The 18,950-nt window shown below is 51.0% G+C and overlaps 1 protein-coding gene across 2 annotated transcripts in view; it reads left to right on the top strand.

The window, feature by feature from the left end:
• The window catches only part of KSR2 (kinase suppressor of ras 2), a 435,190-nt gene that overhangs the window by 274,499 nt on the left and 141,741 nt on the right, over positions 1-18,950 (top strand). The window lies entirely within an intron of this gene.

Genomic DNA, 18,950 nt, shown 5'->3' with positions numbered 1-18,950 from the left:
ATTGCTTTTATCAGTGGTTTGTTTTTGATTGTTTGTCTTCCACTGTAAGACTTGGACTTTAAATAGCATCTAAGAAATTGGATGACAAGGTGACAAATTTCTGCAGAAGATCTGGAAACTGAATAGAAATCAAATGGACTTTCTCATGTTAAAAAAAAAAATCTAAGATCTGAAACTAATCAAACATGGGTTTAACAGTAGATTAGATTTATTCACAGAATAGGAATTATAGAGATGCCCACCGGAAAAGTCTAACTTGTTATTGAGATTCCAGAGTGAAAGGAGAGAAAGAGGCAAAATCTAAAGAAATAATGATTATGAATTTTCAAGAAATGTTAAAAGATTTTTTAAGATTTATTTATTTATTTGAAAGGCAGAGTTACAGAGAGGCAGAGGCAGAGAAAGAAGTCTTCCATCCACTGATTCACTCCCCAGATGGCCTCAATGGCTGGAGCTGAGCTGATATGAAGCCATGAATCAGGAGCCTCCTCCAGGTCTCCCATGCAGGTGCAGAGGCCCAAGCACTTGGGGCCATCTTCTGCTTTCCCAGGCCACAGCAGAGAGCTGGGTTGGAAAAGGAGCAGCTGGGACTTGAACCAGCGCCCATATGGGATGCCGGCACTGCAGGCAGCAGCTTTACCTGCAAAGCCACAGCCCTGGCCCCAAAAGATATTTAACAAAAGTCTGGAGAAGAGCCGTGAACCCCAGACAAGATGAATGCAAAGAAAACCACAGCCGAGGGACATTTTAGTGAAAGTGCTCACCCAGCACCTGTTGTCCATCCCTGGGTCACACAGGGTCCCCAGCCTGTTCATTATACTTGTGTTACATGCACGTGTGAATGAGTGAATGTACAAAAGAATGAAAGAAAGAGGGGAAGAAAGAAAAAAGGGAAAATGAATCATGGAACCTGCCTTTCTTTCCAAGATTTGTCAGATGTTGCAGGTTGTTTCCTGGACAGCAGAATCAGAGGAGGAGATTAGCATGTGGGGAGTTTATTAGGGAGCCCTGTTGTAGTCAACAGCAGTGAGGGAGAGTGATAGACTCTGGGCAGAAGGAGGTCTCTCTCTCTCGACAGAGACCTCATCCAACCTCACAAGTGCTCAGGAGCTGGGCTGGCAATGCAGAGGTGTTCCGAATCGGGCACCAGGGCCTCCCAGGTTTTCATACAACCTTGCTGACCAGTCTTAACCACGGGCTGTCCTTGGGGAGGGGCTGTGGCTTTGGACAAGTCTACTTTCTTCAGCCAGTGGTGTTGATTGGAGGGGATGCTGGGTGTCTCGTAGTATCCATGAGTTCTCCAATGCTCCCATTTCCCTTAGGAAATAATAGGCATGGGTAGCAATCTCCTGGGTTTGCTAGCCTCCTGGAGTTACCTGGTTCTTTAACATCCATACAGAATAACCTAAGCGCTCATACTGTGTGAATTCAGAGAACACAGCGTGCTTATGGGGCATGGACACTGGAGGACTACTGGTCTACCCCAGTTTTCATGATCCTGGGATGAACACCTGGGGAAGGGCAGGTCATGGAAGTTAGTAGCCAAGAACCACAAAGCCTTTAACATTGACCCTCAAGTTCATGGGTCATTCTGCAGGATTTTATCCCATGGCCAAGCCGCCCCAAGTCCACTTAAGATCAGGAGGAGTTTGATGTCTGTGTGTACAACTGAGCATGTTCTCAGCACTGTGGGTCTCACCAGAAGAGAGAGGGTGGTGCTTGTGCCCCAACCCAGACATTTTTGTTCCTGTCACAGGTGGACTGGAGTAGAGAACACCCCAGGATCCAAGGGGAGCCTTGGGAACCTCTAGTATATAGGGTGTGGTGGGACGGGAAAGTGTACTGTGCTGGGTCTCTGGAAGACACAAAACAGAACAGATTTCTCTGAAGATAAGTTTCATCTTAACTGCAATCATGATCGTCCAGTTCTGGCCAGGTCTTAGCATGTCGGGAAGAGGTGTCAGCACAGGAGGCAGAGAGCAACTCTTGCCGCACTCGCACGTTAATAGAGAGATAACACTCAGAGAATATCAAAGTAAATTTCAGAGGCAGTGGTGACATTTCCAGAATACACATTAGTTAAACACTTAGCAGCGACCGTCAAAATTATTTCACGGTGTAAATTAAAAGGCAGCCCCGTGATGTTGATCCATCTTCCTCTCCCCAAGTTGCCACAGCCGAGCGCACAGAAGTGCGCCTGGGAGATGCTCAGGGACCTCTCTCCTTGGAGATGTCGGCGGCCTGCCTTTTCATCGTCTGTTGGGTTACTTCTGCAGCCAGATCAATCATTTACTCCTAACAGCGATATTAAAATCACATTTTATCAGGTAATGAGCTAGAGTTCCGAGCAGCCCATCCAGGGACATGGCATCCAGAGAGTTCCGGAGCGTTTTCCATTTAGCCTGAACAAATGCAGCCGAGTCTTAATTACCCGTTTGTGTACTTTTCTCTGTGTAACTTCTCCTTGGAACTAATTTTCTCTAGATTTTTTAAGCCTTTATTTTTATAATTTTTGTGAATTCATTTCATTTGAGAGATAGACATAGAGGGAGAGAGAGAGAGAGGGAAGGAGAGAGACAGAGACAGAGAGGTGGAGATCATCTGCTGCTTCGCTCCCCAATGGTGCAGGGACCCTAGGACTGAAGCTAGAAGCCAGAAACTCAATCTGTGTCTCTCACATGGGTGGCAGGGCACCTGCTGCTGCCTCGCAGGGTGTGAATTAGCAGGAAGCTGGAATTGGGAGCACAGAGGAGACCAGAACCCAGGCACCCTGATATGGGATGTGGACAATGGCTGGAGCTGCGCCAGTCTGAAGCCAGCAGCTTCTTCTGGGTCTCCACACGGGTGCAGGGGCTCAAGGACTTGAGCCATCTTCTACTGCTTCCCAGGGCATAGCAGAGAGCTGGATTGGAAGTAGAGCAGCTGGGACTCGAACTGGTGCCCATGTGGGATGCTGGCACTACAGACGGTGGCTTTACCCACTACGCCACAGTGCCAGCCCCTCGAATGATATCTCAATCATTGCATCAAATGCCTGTCTCAAGACTTAATTTTATTAAATAACAAAACATAATTTGTGCTTATTGCAACACATTTACACAATACACACATATATCAAGGAAGAAGATCAAATCCCACTTGTAGAAGATGTTTATGTAGGAATAGGGCTGGGTATTGTCGCTCCCCCTCTTCGTGGAGGAATGACACAGGACCCTGTGTCTGCTCGGCCCTCCCCGGGTTTGCTGCTGGTTCTTCCCGGGTTGGCTGCCGTCCCTCCACCTCCGTGGAAGGGCGGTTCCCCCTGCCACTTTCCCCACTTCCGTGGGGGAGCGGCACACCGCCGGCCGGCTCTCTCGGGGGCTGCTCAGATGTTATTCGGATAGATGTTCCCGGTGCATGTTGTCTCTCTCCTCCTTTATAGTCCTCTTCCTCCAATCCCAACTCTGCTACCCACACGCCGAGCACGCTGCTCTCCTCCAATCAGGAGCAGGATCAGCTCCTGCAGGTTACTGGTCGAACTGGAGGCAGCTGTGTAAAAGCTGTTTACTCCTCTCCCAGCACCATATTGTGGGAGAGCAGATGCATAGAATAAGTCCTAATTCCAGTAACTTAGTCTAGTCTGAGTTGCTCCCCACAGGTATGTCCTTGCTGAATGTTTTCTGTAGATAGTGGTATGTTCTATTACTTTACTAAAATATGTTATTTTACATCTTGCTTATTTTTACTCAACGTTGTCTAAGGCTGTGTTTCCATATCTATATGTTTAAGCACTAACAACGTGTAATATTTGGTAGTGTGGCTGTGCTATTATTTATTCGTTCACTCACTGCTCTGCATTGTTGGGTCTTCACTGTGTTAGTGCCACAGTGTCTTGCATATACAAATGGTCTCCAGCTTACAGTGGTTTCCCCTGCAATTCTTTGACTTTATGATGATGTGAAAGAAATACAGACTCAGTAGGAACCACAGCTGGAATTTTGAAGTTTTCCCAGCTAGTGACTGTGTACTATGATGCTGTTCTGCTGGGCCTGGCGTGAGCTTGAGTTCCCAGGCAGCCGCACAGTCAGGAGGGTGAATACTACGCTACGTGTGTGTTCTAAACTATGGTGTTTGGTACAGTATTAAATGTATTTTTGAATTAAAATATTTTCAAGTTAGAATGGGCTTATCAAGATGTATCCCCAGGGGCCGGCACTGTGGCATATCACACACCTGCAGTGCCGGCATCCCATATGGGCACTGGTTTGAGTCCTGGCTGCTCCACTACCAATACAGCTCTCTGCTGTGGCCTGGGAAAGCAGTAGAAGATGGCCCAAATCCTTGGGCCCCTGCACCTGCATGGGAGACCTGGAGGAAGCTCCTGGCTCCTGGCTTTTGATCGGTGCAGCTCTGGCCGTTATGGCCATCTGGAGAGTGAACCATTGGATGGAAGAACTCTCTCTCTCTCTCTCTCTCTCTCTGCGCCTTTCTTTCTCTGTGTAACTCTGCCTTTCCAATAAATAAATAAATCTTAGAGAGAGAAAGAGAGAGACCCAGCAGGTCACTTGGCAGGTGCATCTGCTCAGGCACCTGGGATGTCTTAGGACAGGTTTTACAGAGAAACTGCCTCAAGAGCAGTCCATTGAGGAGGAGGAAGAGGACAGGATCTGCTCGGCTGCTTCTCACATCGTGTCCTCAGCGTTCAAGGTTCACCCCACAGGGCTGCAACTCTCCCGTCCTTGCAGGTTGTCATCCAGCCCACATGACACTGCTCACAGAGGCAGCCCCCGTGCCCCATGGCAGGTGCTTTACCAGTGCCACGCAGGAGGTATCAGAAACTCTGGATGTGCTGTTGATCAACCTGGGGCGACAAAGTCCCAGGGGCTACGTAGAGTCCACGTACAAGGCAGCGGTTGAGGCAGAGCAGGGAGCCGAGGGCCTGGGACACAGTGAGGCTGGGAGAATCTTGGGAGATCCCTGAGGTCTGTGTGATGAACCGGGACTGCTCTACGATTCACTTCTAGCAGCAGAGGTGTTGGATCAAAGGGCATGTGCTTATAGAGCTTGGATAGATTCCCACAAACTGCCGCGGAGCCCCACGGAGGGAGCATGAGAGACGTGTTTCCTGCACCCTCACCATCCCTGGGTTCTGTTCAGCGTGATCCAGGTTTTCCAGTTGATAGGCAGAAAATTGCTTTAGTGTCAGTCTGTGGTGATTGAATTATGAGTGAGGGCACGTATTGTATCACAGGTGCATTGACTGTTGTTTCTTCTGGGAATTTCCAATCCACAAGTCTTAGAACAAGTTAAATTTTCTGTTTGCTAGCCCTTTACAGAGAGCACAAAGGCACTGGAGTGTTGTCCTGGGTGACCCTGGCGAAAGGCAACATTCTGCCGAAAATGATTCTATCATTCCTTCCAAAGATGTGATTTTTTTTCCCTCTTTTTTTTTTGTTATGCCAAGATATATCTATATACAACTATACATATATATATGCATACACATACACATATACACACAGACACAACATTTGCCGTTTTAGCCATTTTCCAATATACAGTTCTGTGCTGTTACTGGTGTCCAACCACTACTGCTGCCAGGCCTCTCCAGAACTTCTCACCTGTCCTGCCTGAAACTGTACCCACTAGGCATGGATTCCCTGTTGCCTCCTTCCCATAGCGCCCAAAACTGTACCCACTAGACATGGACTCCCTGTTGCCTCCTTCCCATAGCGCCCAAAACTGTACCCACTAAACGTGGACTCCCTGTTGCCTTCTTCCCATAGCGCCTGGCGACTACCATTTTACCTTCCTCTACTGCAGGTGTCTCCTACAGGTAGACTCCTGGCGTCTTTGTCCTTGGATGTCTTGCTTATTTCACTTAGCATCGTGTCCTCAAGGCTGGCCCATGCTGTAGCAGGTGCCACATTTCCTGCTTTTCTAGGACCGCCTGTAGACGGTTACCGCTGGAGTTACCGCTGGTTAAGGTTGCCATTGGTTCTGCAGGAGGCAGTTGTGAGAAGAAACTTGAGGTTGCTCCTGGGTCCCAGGCTTGGTGTTTGTTTTTGCTCGGGATCCGTCTTGGGCCAGATCATGAAACTTGGCTCCTGGGTCCCCCAAGTGCTTACCCTCTCCTTTCCTGTCACCTTTCCTGTGAACATCAGGTTTGTGGGTGTTTGTGGGTGCCTGGCCGCGTCACGCCTCACCTACTCCTCACCCTGCCTGCAGATGTCAGGTAACCTTCATTGAATATACACATGTGCCTGTGTGTTGGTGTGTCTGCAAGTATCGAGAAGTTTCTTTGAAGCTCAGGTGCACGCCTTAATTTGCCTGATTTTTTGGAGACCTCAGCAGAGATCTAAAGGCCCACCCTGGCCTTGCCTTCCCCTGTGTGGCTTTCTAAGCGCTCTTCTGCAAATTAGATCCAGGACAGAGGTGTCCAGGCATCACTGTGTCTCCCAGGGGTTCCTGCTGTTCCCTACTTGCTCTCACAGCTCCGGCATACGTGCATGGCATTGGGGTTAGGAGTCCGGCAGGGACAAGAGATGATTGTCTGGTTCTTTTGACAGTTAAAATCAGCAGCACTTACTTTTTACACAATACTAATAATGGCTTACTGCAGAACTCATCTCACTATTGGGAGAGTTGCTAATATATGGAAATGTGCATGTCTCCAGTACTCTTCCTCCCACTCCCTCTCCCTCCACCCCTCTATCTATATACCAGAATATTTCAGAAGATTGGTGGGGGGCCGGCTCTGTGGTGCAGTAGGTTAATCCTTCTCCTGTGGTCCCAGCATCCAATATGGGTGCCAGTTTTAGTTCAGGATGCTCCTCTTCTGATCCAGTTCTCTGCTGTGGCCTGGGAAAGCAATGGAGGATAACCCAAGTGCTTGGGCCCCTGTACCCATGTGGGAGACCTGGAAGAAGCTCCAGGCTCCTGGCTTCAGATTGGCTCAGCTCTGGCCATTGTGGCCAATTGGGGAGTGAATCAGCAGATGGAAGACCTTTCTCTCTGTCTCTCCCTCTCATTGAATGTAACTCTACCTCTCAAAGAAACAAAATCTTGAAAAAAAATTGGTTGGAAAATGGAATTAAAAGATAAGTTTATTTTGGTGCAAAATTTTTGAAATCTATGTGAGTTTTTTCATCATACTATTTCCATGAACTTTTATAAAAAGATTTTATTTATTTATTTGAGAGGTAGAGTTACAGAGAGAGGGAGAGACAGAGAGAAAGGTCTTCCATCCACTGGTTCACTTCCCAAATGGCCGCAACAGCCAGAGCTGAGCCGATCCGAAGCCAAGATCCAGGAGCTTCTTCCAGGTCTCCCATGCAGGTGCAGGAGCCCAGGGACTTGGTCCATCTTCTGCTGTTTTCCCAGGTGATAGCAGAGAGCTGGATCAGAAGATGAGCAGCTGGGACACAAACCGGTGCCCATATGGCATGCCAGCACTGCAGGTGGAAACTTAGCCTACTAGACCACAGCGCCAGACCCTCCATGAACTTTTTGAAAACCTCTTGTGTATGTAGAGTGTGAAATGTGTGTGTGTGTGTGTGTGTGTTCTAACTGGGATCATTTTTGACGGCTGCATTGTACCTCACCATGTTATGTCTGAGTGTTATTCACCGCACCCCTGTTGTCTGCCATTTGGATTGTTTTCTTTTCTTTTTTTTTTTTTAAAGAATTATTTATTTATTTGAAAGTCAGAGTTACACGGAGAGGAGAAGCAGAGAGAGAGAGAGCGAGAGTGCGATCTTCCATCTGATGGTTCACTCCCCAGTTGGCTGCAACAGCCGCAGCTGCACCTGTCTGAAGCCAGGAGCCAGGAGCCAGGAGCTTCTTCCAGGTCTCCCACGTGGGTGCAGGGACCCAAGGACTTGGGCCATCTTCCACTGCTTTCCCAGGCCACAGCAGAGAGCTGGATTGGAAGTGGAGAAGCCCCGTCTCGAACCAGTGACCACATGGGATGCCGGTGCTTCAGGCCAGGGCGTTAACCCTCTGCACCACAGCGCCGGCCCCTTGGGTGGTTTTCTAATGTGGGAGCATTCTCAGCAATTCTGTAATCCCACCACCATCCACACCACTACTGTGCTCAGTGGAGATCTGTGACTGTTTCCTTAGGTGGCACTTTTAGAAGAATTTCTGTGGCATAGTGTGTGTGTATTTATCAGGCTATGAATTATATGGCTGAATTATCCTCTGAAAATCACATTGATTTATACTCACTAAAATTTAAAAAAAACCCTCTGAGTGACAGAGTAGAGAGAGCGCTCAGAAGTGTGTAGGAGTAGGAAAGCCACTGAAGCCATCACTGTGCTGCTGCTGCCATCGCGCTGGCTCTGTCTGGGCAGGTCGCATTCCTCCCCTCCACGCCTGGCCTCAGTTTCTTCTTTTGTGCAAAGCGGAAGCTGCCTCAGGAATGGCAGGGTCCTTCTGTCGGGGCCAGATCCTAAATACTATAGTCTGGTGGTTCCTCTCAAGCCAGAGGGCAGAGGCCGGCCTGAGCTTGTCATCCTGCAGGGCAGAGCACAGCCCCCCACTGCAGATGTCCAGCCCCAGATGCCAGTGGTGCCATGGGAGAACCGGCCACGTGGTCTCTGCCCTGGTCACACGAAAGCAACAAAAAAGAAGTGAACTCTGTGTGTGTGTGTGTGTGTGCATGCAACTGATTCCCACTACATTTTCTGGGCACTGAAATTTAAGTTTTACATAATTTTCACATCACAAAATATTGCTTAAAACAATCTTATTCCAACCACTTAAAAGTATAAAAACCCTCTTCAATTGCAATTGTACAAAAATGGGTGGTGGTCTGGGTTCATCCTGTAGTTAGCCGGTGTCTAGGATATTGAATTCTGCAGTCTGTAGGTATGTGACATGTTCTTCATTGAGCATTTATTATCTGCCACGCGCTGTGCCTAGGTTAAAACCTTGTGTAATCTCACATCAACCCTTGGAAGGTTCTTATTCCCATTTTAAAGACAGGGAACTTGAGACTGAGAGAGGTGATGTTGCTCGTCTGAGACGGTTCAAGCTGCAAGGTGTTGGGCCTGGGGTTTGATCCAGGCACAGCCCCTTCTTGGCACTAACACGTACAGTCAACAGGCTGCCTTGGCTGTAAGAGTACATGACTCTGGCTGGCGCCCTGGATTACTGGGCTAATCCTCTGCCTGCGGCGCTGGCACCCCGGGTTCTAGTCCCGGTTGGTGTCGCTCCCCCTCTTCACGGAGGAACGACACAGGACCCTACGCTGTTCTTTCGTCTGCTCGGCCCTTCCCGGGTTTGCTGCTGGTTCTTCCCGGGTTGGCTGCCGTCCCTCCACCTCCGTGGAGGGGCGGGCCCCCCTGCCACTTTCCCCACTTCCGCGGGGGAGCGGCACACCGCCGGCCGGCTCTCTCGGGGGCTGCACAGGTGTTCCTTCAGATAGATGTTCCCCCTAGATGTTCCTGGTGCATGTTGTCTCTCTCCTCCTTTATAGTCCTCTTCCACCAATCCCAACTCTGCTACCCACACGCCGAGCACGCTGCTCTCCTCCAATCAGGAGCAGGATCAGCTCCTGCAGGTCATCACTCAAGTTGACAAGAGGCAGCTGCGTAGAAGCTGTTTCCTCCTCTCCCAGCGCCATATTGTGGGAGAGCAGATGCATAGAATAAGTCTTAATTCCAGTAACTTAGTCCAGTCCGAGTTGCTCCCCGCAGGTTGGGATGCTGGATTCTGTCCTGGTTGCCCCTCTTCCAGTCCAGCTCTCTGCTGTGGCCCTGGAGGATGGCCCAAGTGCTTGGGCCCTGCACCCGCATGGGAGACCAGGAGAAGCACCTGGCTCCTGCCTTCGGATCAGCGCGATGCGCCGGCCGTGGTGGCCATTGGAGGGTGAACTAACGGCAAAAAGGAAGACCTTTCTCTCTGTCTCTCTCTCTCTGTCTAACTCTGCCTGTCCAAAAAAAAAAGAGTACACGACTCTTTCCAGGCTTGGATGTGGATGTGTCTTTCTTTCTAATGTTGGGGCCAAGGCCAGAGGCAGGCACAAAGGGAGGATCAGAGGGGAGAGAGGAGGAAATAATGTATTGGGGTTTGGGGGACAGGAGGCCGACTGCAGGTTGAGAGAAAACAGAACCAGGACTCCAGCCCTGGCCGATGGCTCCCATCCCTCCCTCCTTTCCCCAGCAATTCGGGAAACATCTAGTTTCTGACGTTGGGCTGCTCCCCTGGCAGAGTTGAGCTGACCTCATGTGGACCAGCAAGCAGGTGGCTAAGCAGCCACGAGCTGTGGCTCACGCATCAGTGGCCTCAGGGACACTGTGGCCTCCCGTGTGCCCCAGCTCTGCCCTGCTGTCTCCAGAGGAGCACTGGTGGCTTCACACCCCTGCACCATCCTGTCACACCTGTCTGTTGGCCTCAGGCCTGCAGGAGCCCCGGGTTCATCTGCTGTCAGGCGAAGCCTGACCCCATCGCCCCCTTGCCCATCATGCCTGCCCCTAACACTCAAGGAGAGTGGCAGCTGCACCGGCCCAGACAGTGGCGTGGAGGCTGCACACACCCAGGCTCGGTTCTGACTCTGTCTCCTGCCAGCCATGCATCTCTCTGGGTTGTTTCTTTACCTGCCAGAGGTGGGGGGATTTGAAGAGGAGGCTTCAAAAAGTTCACGGAGAAGTGAAGTTCAAAGATCAGTTTATTTTGGTGCAAGCCAAATCTGCAATCCCTGCGTCGTGTTTTCATCATGGGCATTTTCCACAAACTTTCTGAAGACCCCCCAACATGTGTCTGTTTCCCCAGAGTCCCTGAGATGACCACCAGGAGTCACAGGCACACAGTGAGTGCACCCAGGTTCCTGTTGTTAATTAATCTCGGGAGAACGTCCTCTCTGTGCAAACAAGCCTCACCCTACTTTAATTTGGTGCAACTAGCTCTTCATTAGCGGCCGCTCTGAGCCAGACAGGGCGCAGGGAGGCTGAGACAGCCAGACATGTCCCTTGCCCTTGAGGAGCTCATTGTCATTGAGCCCAGCCAGGCAGTGCAGGAATCGCACTGCAGGTGCGGCACGGGGACCAGGGCCGTGTCACCCACAGCACTGCCTGTGGACTCCAGGGCACAGACATCTGGGACGGCAAAGGGGGGAGTTCATTCCGAGGCAGGAAGAGAGAAGCTTTGGGGGGTGGGGTCCCCTCAAGGCAGGGATGCCTTCTTCCCTCCCCCTACTCCCACGCTTATTTGTGTCCTTGTTGCAGAGGAATGTGTCTTGAAGGGAGCGGTTGCTTTTCTGCAGACACCTTGTTGTAGCCCTGTGTCCCTAGCCCCAAAGCCAAGTCCAGTGTGTGAGCCCGAGAACGTGTCAGCAAGTGCTTGTTGGCAGGAGGAGGGAGGGAAGGCAGAGGAGGGGGGAGGGAAGATGAGCAGTTTGAAAGTCATTAGGGAGCCATCACCAAGGAGACCATCTCTGTGTTCTTGGGTACCTTGAGCCTTGATCTTTATTAAAAATCTCCAACTTGTTTAATTCTCATCTGTTGATCCAGCTGGGTGCCAGGCCCTGTCCCACGTGCTCCGCATGCTGTGTCTGATCATAGCATCTCGCATCAGCAGCACCACCACCCTCAGAGGTAGACCTAACCATGGCCCAACAGGAAGTAGAGGCACGGAGAGAAGCAGCTTGCTAGGAGGTGGCTGGGCTGAGCCTGGAGCTCCTAGTGTCACCCCCAACAGGTAGAGCCAGGGGACTTGTCCCATCCCTCCTCTCCTTAGATGGAGCCTCAGGGGCCTTGCTGTCATGGTGAAGAGGGGAGTGGCAGGTGGGGATGGCCAGCGGAAGCCAGGGCGGGCAAGTGGGAAGCTGTTGAGAAGCTCTGAGGGGTTGGGTGTAGATCAGCCCTGGGCTCGTGGCCCCTTGGGGTGGGGGTCCCTCACCCCTCAGAGCGCACCTGCTAGACACTGGTTGTGGAGATGTTAATAAGTATTGTGGGGGAAAAAGGATTCCACAGTCAAACCTGCCTGCAGACTCTGAGTTCCCTCAGGTAGCTAAGGCCTCTTTTACAACAGGCCTTTCAAAGACCTTTAATACAATATTCAAACATTCGTGGGAAATGCAGTTAGAAGGCATATTTATTTGGAGGCAAAAAAAATTGAAATGCGTGCATACTTTGTTTCATACGATGCATCTTCATGACCTTTTGGAGGACTACTTGTGTGACTTAATTTAGTGATCCTGGACTCTCTTTTCTTTAATGAACCATCCATTGTGCTTACTGCGGCGTGTAATATGCGTTGGGTTGAGCAGAATTACATCTGATTACCCCAACCACTTGGAACCTGTAAGTCGGCGAGGCAGGAGAGCGGTTGCCCATGTGCCTGTTTAATGGATGAACAAGCTGAGGCTCCCCCAGGTGAAGCGGCCGGCCCTCCAGCGGCGTCTGTTAGTAACAGGGCACCCCCACCACTCAGCCTGGGTGCCAGCCTCGTGCCTCTGCAGCAGCCGAAGCTTTCTTTCTCGTCTCCTGATTTGCAGCAGTGACATTTGGAAGGAGCCCTTCTTCCTTTTAGTATTGAATTCTATCAGTTCTACCTTTTTTTCAAAGATTTATTTGAAAGAGGAAGAGAAAGAGAAAGAGAGAGAGAGAGAGAGAGAGAGAGAGAGAGAGAGGTCTTCCATCTATCTGCTGGTTCACTCCCCAAATGGCTGCAATGGCTGGAGCTGGGCCATTCCAAAGCCAGAAGCCAGGAGCTTCCTCTGGGTCTCCCACATGGATTCAGGGACCCAAGCACTTGGGCCATCTTCTACTGCTTTCCCAGACACATTAGCAGGGAGCTGGATTGGAAGTGGAGCAGCCGGGACTCAAACCAGTGCCCACATGGGATGCTGGTACTGCAGGCAGGGACTTTAGCCCTCTGCACTATAGCATTGGCCCCATCAGTTCTACTTTTTGAAAAAAAAAAAATTTTATTTTACTTGAAAGGCAGAGAGATAGAAATGCTAAGAAACAGGCACAGAGAGAGAGGTATCTCCTATCTGCTGATTCACTCCCCAAATGCCTACAACAGCTAGGGCTGGGCCAGCTTGAAGCCAGGAGCCAGGAGCTCCATCCAGGTTTCTGGTGGGGTGGCAGGGACCCTGAGCCATTAGCTGTGGCCTTGAAGGATGTGCATGAGCGGGAAACTGGATCAGAAGCAGAGGAACCTGAACTCAGACTAGGTGCTGTGAGATGGGGCGTGGGCGCCTCAAGTGGTGTCTCAGCCACTGCACACCCGGCCTTTCCTCCTTCATGGTTGAATCGTCCTCTCTCTGACCTGGTTGTTTCTTCCTTTTCCCCCAAATTTCTAAAATGAATACATTTATATGTGTGTGTGTGTGTGTATTTATGTTTATATATTTACATACATGTGGCTGTTGCTCAGCCGTAGTCAAGTGCTGACACATGCAGCAACATGGGTGAGTCTCAGAAGCACTGTGTACGTGCTGCGTGATTCCACTTAAACCAGGGGCGGGCAGTGTCTGGCTGTAGGCCGTATAAGTCACTGAGGTCCTCTGGTCTGGCCCCGCCAAGGAGCCACAGGTGGGACTTGAAATTCCGTCCATCTCTAGCAGGCTGTTGTAAGCCTACGACTCTGTATGGCCGGCACGTGAGGTTACAAATATGCAGACGGCCTTGGCAGAAAGAAGGCCCGCGCCCCTGACTGAAATGGAAGGTAGGCAAATCCCCAGGGACCAGGAGCTGGGCGGAGGTGCCGGGGGTGGGGAACTGCTCTGTAGGTGCGGTGGGGGGCGTCCTGTAACAGGTCAGGGAGACAGTGGGACTCTGGAGGTGAAGTTTGCCCAACACGGTGAATATACCAAATGCCACTCAACCACCCACTTTGAAGTGGTTAATCGTATGTTAGGTGAATTCTGTCCTCCAAAATCTGGCCCTCTGCTGCTCTTCTGTACTCACAAGCTAGGAATGAGTTTTTATGTTTTTTTCAATATTTGAAAAGATGTAAAAAGTGATATCTAATGAGATATGGGCGTGCATGTGAAACTGAACTTTAGTTCCCTAAAACCCAGAAGTGTGGGGACACAGGCCAGCCGCGTGCACTCACACACCCCCTCTGGCTGCTCTCGGGTGCCAGCGACAGAGACCATATGGGTTCCAGGGCCCTAAATACTTAACAGTCACTACTTTACCTAATAGGTTTGCTGGCCACTGCTCCTGGTACTCCTTGGCCGGGTGGGGACTTCTCCAGCGACTGAGCCGGTTGGCAGGCCCTTTCCCGGAGGATGAAGCAGGGTAAACAGGCTGCCCTTGATGGGAGCTGTAATGGCCTCCAAATGACGTGGCACACATGGAGGGGGGGCATAGGACAGCAGACTTTTATTCTTTAGCAATTCTAGGGCCTGGCAGGACAGACCAAGGTCCAGGTGTGGGCAGCCGTGCTCTCTCTCAAGGTTCCGGGCAGGGTCCTTCCTTGCCTCCTCCAGTTTCTGGGGGCTGCCGCACTGCTGGGCATTGCTGGGCTTGTGGATGCCCTACTGTGGCCTCTGGCCCCCTTGTCCCACGAGTTCTCCCTGTGTGTTTCCTCCCAGCTTCTTCCCTCTGTGTCTGCACGTCCACTTTCCCCTCTCCTGAGAAGTCAGTTGACTCAGGACCCAGTGCTAAGCCGATGTGACCTCATCTTAAACTGGATTACGTTTCCAAAGACCCGGTTTCCACATAAGGTCAGTTGTGGAGGCTTTGGGTAAATGTGCATTTCTAGGGGTCACTATTCAACCAAGCATATTAGACACCCCCGGATCTCTCACATGATCACAGCCTACCCACGTCTTATCTGATGCCCCCTGGTTGGGTGCAGCGAATGAGAGGATCCTTCGTTAATTAAGCACCTACGAAGTGCAAGGCACCATGAAGTACTTGGTTGATCCTAAGAGGGGCCAGTGAGGAACATGAAACACGGAACAGTTCATTGAGATCTTGCCCGAGGGTCTGACAGGTGACAAGTCACAGGATGAGGATCTGACCCTAGAGCCTTGTGTCACCCAGCAGCCACCTTGCAAGATTGCTGTTAAATTCTCATATTTTAGGCAAGTCATCCAACAGTCTCAGAGAGGGTAATAGATTGGGTCAGGTTCAAAGCTGAGCTGTGAACTCAGGGCAGTAACTTCGCTCCTTTCAGGACACAGGAGTCCTCACCCCCTAACCCTCCACTGCTTCGGTGTTTCCTCCATACAAGCACGGGGCCTATCTCGTCCTTGCCCTCACTCAGGGATGAGATCCAGGGACGCAAGCAACCAGCAGGTGCCAACAGAGTCACCTGGAGCTTTGAGCAGGGCTCATAAAACCCTGAGCTGGCTCCACGCATTCGCCCATGAAAACCTCTTTCAGCCTTTAGAGAATCAAGGTCCCATTGACGAAGCGCAAAGATGTTGACAGGCGCTTGGAGGCTGTGCCGCCTGCTGCAAGGTAAAAGGCATAGATCAGAGCCGTGCCTGTGCTTCCTCAGGAGTTCATCAATGCCGCCTTTGTTTTCTACAGAAGTGAGAGTGATCACGTTGAACAGACCCATCATCAAGCTGTGTTCCTCTCTGCAAGAACTGCAACGCCAGGTAGCGAGCGGCAGTGCAGGGCGTGGTCCAGGGGTGCTCTGAGCCCAGCTCCGGGGAAAATGGGGCAGGTGTCGGAGCAAAGAGACTCTGAAAACGCCTCTGATTGCTGCCACATCCCAACATCATGCTCTGATCCCATACCTCTCTTTTTGCCGCTATCAATCACGTGGCTTTTGAAAAACCTGGGGAGATTGCACCTTAGGATTTGGTTTGCCGAACTGAAGAATTGGGAACCTGGGGCTGCTTTGTGAATTTCTGTTTTCCTCTTTGATAGTTCCAATCAGGCTGTTTGTGAAATACCAGCCCTGACTTCCTTTTTCAAAAGTTAGTGCAGAGTTGGCCCTGTCGTCCTTAGGTACCGGGCTGAATCACTACACCGGGAAGTGCTGGCATCTCTGGGAACTTGAGGGTCTTTTTAAAATGACGATGGGTAGAACCTGTGGCCTTGGGCATCCTGCAGGAGAGACAGGCTGGGCAGTGTGGTACCAGGCTCGTCCCAGACACGAGTGGTATGGCTGGGGCCCTGGCAAGTATTCCTCATTCCCCATTGCCTTCTGATCTTCTCCCACCCCAAGGTCACCCATCGATCCACACCCTGGAGAAATACTTGGGACTGTGGTCAAAGCCCCAAGGTGTTTGTGGTCTTATTCAGGGACCCCCCTTCTTCTTTTCCGTTCTTGGTATATTAAGCTGAAGCCGTGGCTCTCAATCAGTGCACTTGTTTGGCCATGTTTAGAGACATTTTTGTTCATCACAGCTAGAAGCCAAGGATGCTGATCAACATCCTATAATGCATAGGAACCTCTACTACCCCTCCCAAAATGTGTGTGTGCATGGGCACACACACACACACACACACACATTGTCACTGTGGGAGCTGGTGTTGTGGCACAGCGAGTAAGCTGCCACTGTGACACCAGCATCCGGTATCAGAGTGCTGATTGGAGTCCTGACTGCCCTTCTTCCCAGCCAGCTCCCTGCTAATGCACCTGAGAAGGCAGTGGAAGACGGCCTAGTGCTTGAGCCCCTGCCACCCACGTGGGAGACCCAGAGTTCCTGGTTGCTGGTTCCAGCCTGGCCCAGCTGCAGCTGTTGCAGCCATTTAGAGAGTGAACCAGTAGATGGAAGATCTCTGTCTTTCCCTCTCTATTATTCTGCCTTTCAAATAGATAAGTCTTTTTTAAAAAAGGATGTCACTAGTGCTAAGGTTAAGAAACTAATCTAGGCCAAGATGGGGGGGGGGTCCCAAAAACAGCAGCATCAGCATCCTTCAGAGCTCATTAGAAACTCACATTCTTGGTCCCTACCTCATCTCCACTCAGTCAGCCATGCTGAGAGAAAGGGGCTAGCCACCAGCATTGAGACCAGCCCTGCAGGGCACTCTGAGGCTGAGATGTGAAAGGGCTAGCCACCAGCGTTGAGAGCAGCAATGCAGGGCGCTCTGAGGATGGGATGTGAGAACCACGTTCCTGGAGTCATTCGTGCTGTCCTAGATCAACAGAAGCAGGTGCATGAGTGGGAATCCTTGGGTGGCTGAGGCCTCTCTGACGTCAGAGCCGCGTTCTCAGTTGTGATCACCTCTCTGTCCTACTCGAGCTTGTGTCAAATTCCAGACAGCGAGCACACAACCCTGGTGCATGTCTGACCCACAGGCCAAATAGTTTTCCAGGTCAATTAAAACTCTGCTCAGTGATAACTAGAGGTAAGAGCACCCCTTTGCTCCTCCTGGATGGTGGTTTCCCTTGTGGGCTTGGTAGAAGTAAGTGCCTACTTCCGGGAAGGCAGGGCGATGTTGAATCTGACCCATAGATGTTACCACAGCAGCTGCATCACTCCAGGCTGCTGGGTCGTGGATTCGATAAACAACCAGTTTGTTGGTTGGTTGGTTTGTTTTCCTATGAAGGCTGCAATAGAGAAGCCCCCACTCCACTTTGTAGTTATGCTGAGCGAGTTACTGAGCTTCTCTGAGCTACACTTTTGTCTTCTGTGACATGGGACAAAGCCCTGGTCTCCTGGGTTGCTGTGAGAATCCTGTGCATGAATTGCCTGGAGCAGAAGCCTGGTCAATGTCCACCTACACTTCTTCTTTGAAAGAATAGGGAGGTTCCTGGCCATGTTGACTTCCATGTTGCTTCTGTAGCAAATTGTCATAGATTTAGAGGCTAAAATCTATAAAAACCTTAATCTCTTATAATCCTGGAGGTCAGAAACCCAAAATGAGTCTTCTCGGGCCAACATCAAAGTGGCAGGGGCAGGTGCCACTTGGGACACCTGTGTCCTATGTCACAGTGCTGGGTTAAGTCCTAACTCCACCCCCAATTCCACTTTCCTGCTCAGGCACCCCCTGGAGGGCAACAGGTGATATATCCAGTGGTTGGGACACCCAGGTTGAGTTCCTGGGCCAGCTTTGGCCTGGCCCAATCTTGGCTGTTGCAGGCATTTGGAGAGTGAAGTGGCCAATGGCCAGTGGCCAATGTCTCTCTCTCTCTCTCTCTCTCTCTCTCTCTCAAATAAATGAGTAAAATAAAATAAAACAGTGTCAGGAGGGCTCCTTCCTCCGGGAGGTGAGGAAGAGGATCTGTCTCCTGTCCCCCGCCCCCACCAGGAAGCCTGCTTTCCTTGGCTCCTGGTCCTGCGCCCCATCACTGTTTCTTCCCTACTTCCTGTTGGGGTCGCATCAGCTCCTTCCGTGACGCTGTTGTTTGCTTCTCCTAGGAGGATCCTGGGATTACATTGAGGGCCCTGCAGGATCTTCCTACCTAAACTCGTTAGCCTAATCCTATCTGCAAGGTCCCCTTTGCCCTGTAGGGAAACTTGCATTTTCTAGGCATGCAGCCCTGGATGTCTTGGGCAGCTTTCAGTCGCCCACGGCTAGTAGAGCCATTGGGCTGTGTGCACTAAAGCAACTGCTTTGTGGGAGCCCTGGTAGTGAAAATGCTTGGCCACTGTGTTTGGCCCCAAGGTGCTACTGGGGAAGCTTTGCTGGTGCCCAGTGGCTCTCAGAGTGCGGTGCATGGTCCAGCCGTGGCACATGGCCTGGGGATTTGTTAAGAATGCACATTCCTGTGCCCTGCCCTGTCTTTAGCTAGGTCAGATGCCCTGGCAGCAGAGCCCAGCAGTGTGTACTTTCACAGGGTCTCCAGGTGACTTCAAGGCGTGCACAAGTTTATTGTAATTGCTTTGTTGAGATACAATCATATACTATCGCCAGCACCGTGGCTCAATAGGCTAATCCTCCGCCTTGCGGCGCTGGCACACCAGGTTCTAGTCCTGGTCGGGGCTCCGGATTCTGTCCCGGTTGCCCCTCTTCCAGGCCAGCTCTCTGCTGTGGCCAGGGAGTGCAGTGGAGGATGGTCCAAGTGCTTTGGCCCTGCACCTGCATGGGAGACCAGGAGAAGCACCT

Source organism: Oryctolagus cuniculus, chromosome 21 (assembly GCF_964237555.1).
Source record: "Oryctolagus cuniculus chromosome 21, mOryCun1.1, whole genome shotgun sequence".
NCBI lineage: Eukaryota > Metazoa > Chordata > Mammalia > Lagomorpha > Leporidae > Oryctolagus > Oryctolagus cuniculus.
This window is presented reverse-complemented; position numbering and strand designations above follow the sequence as displayed.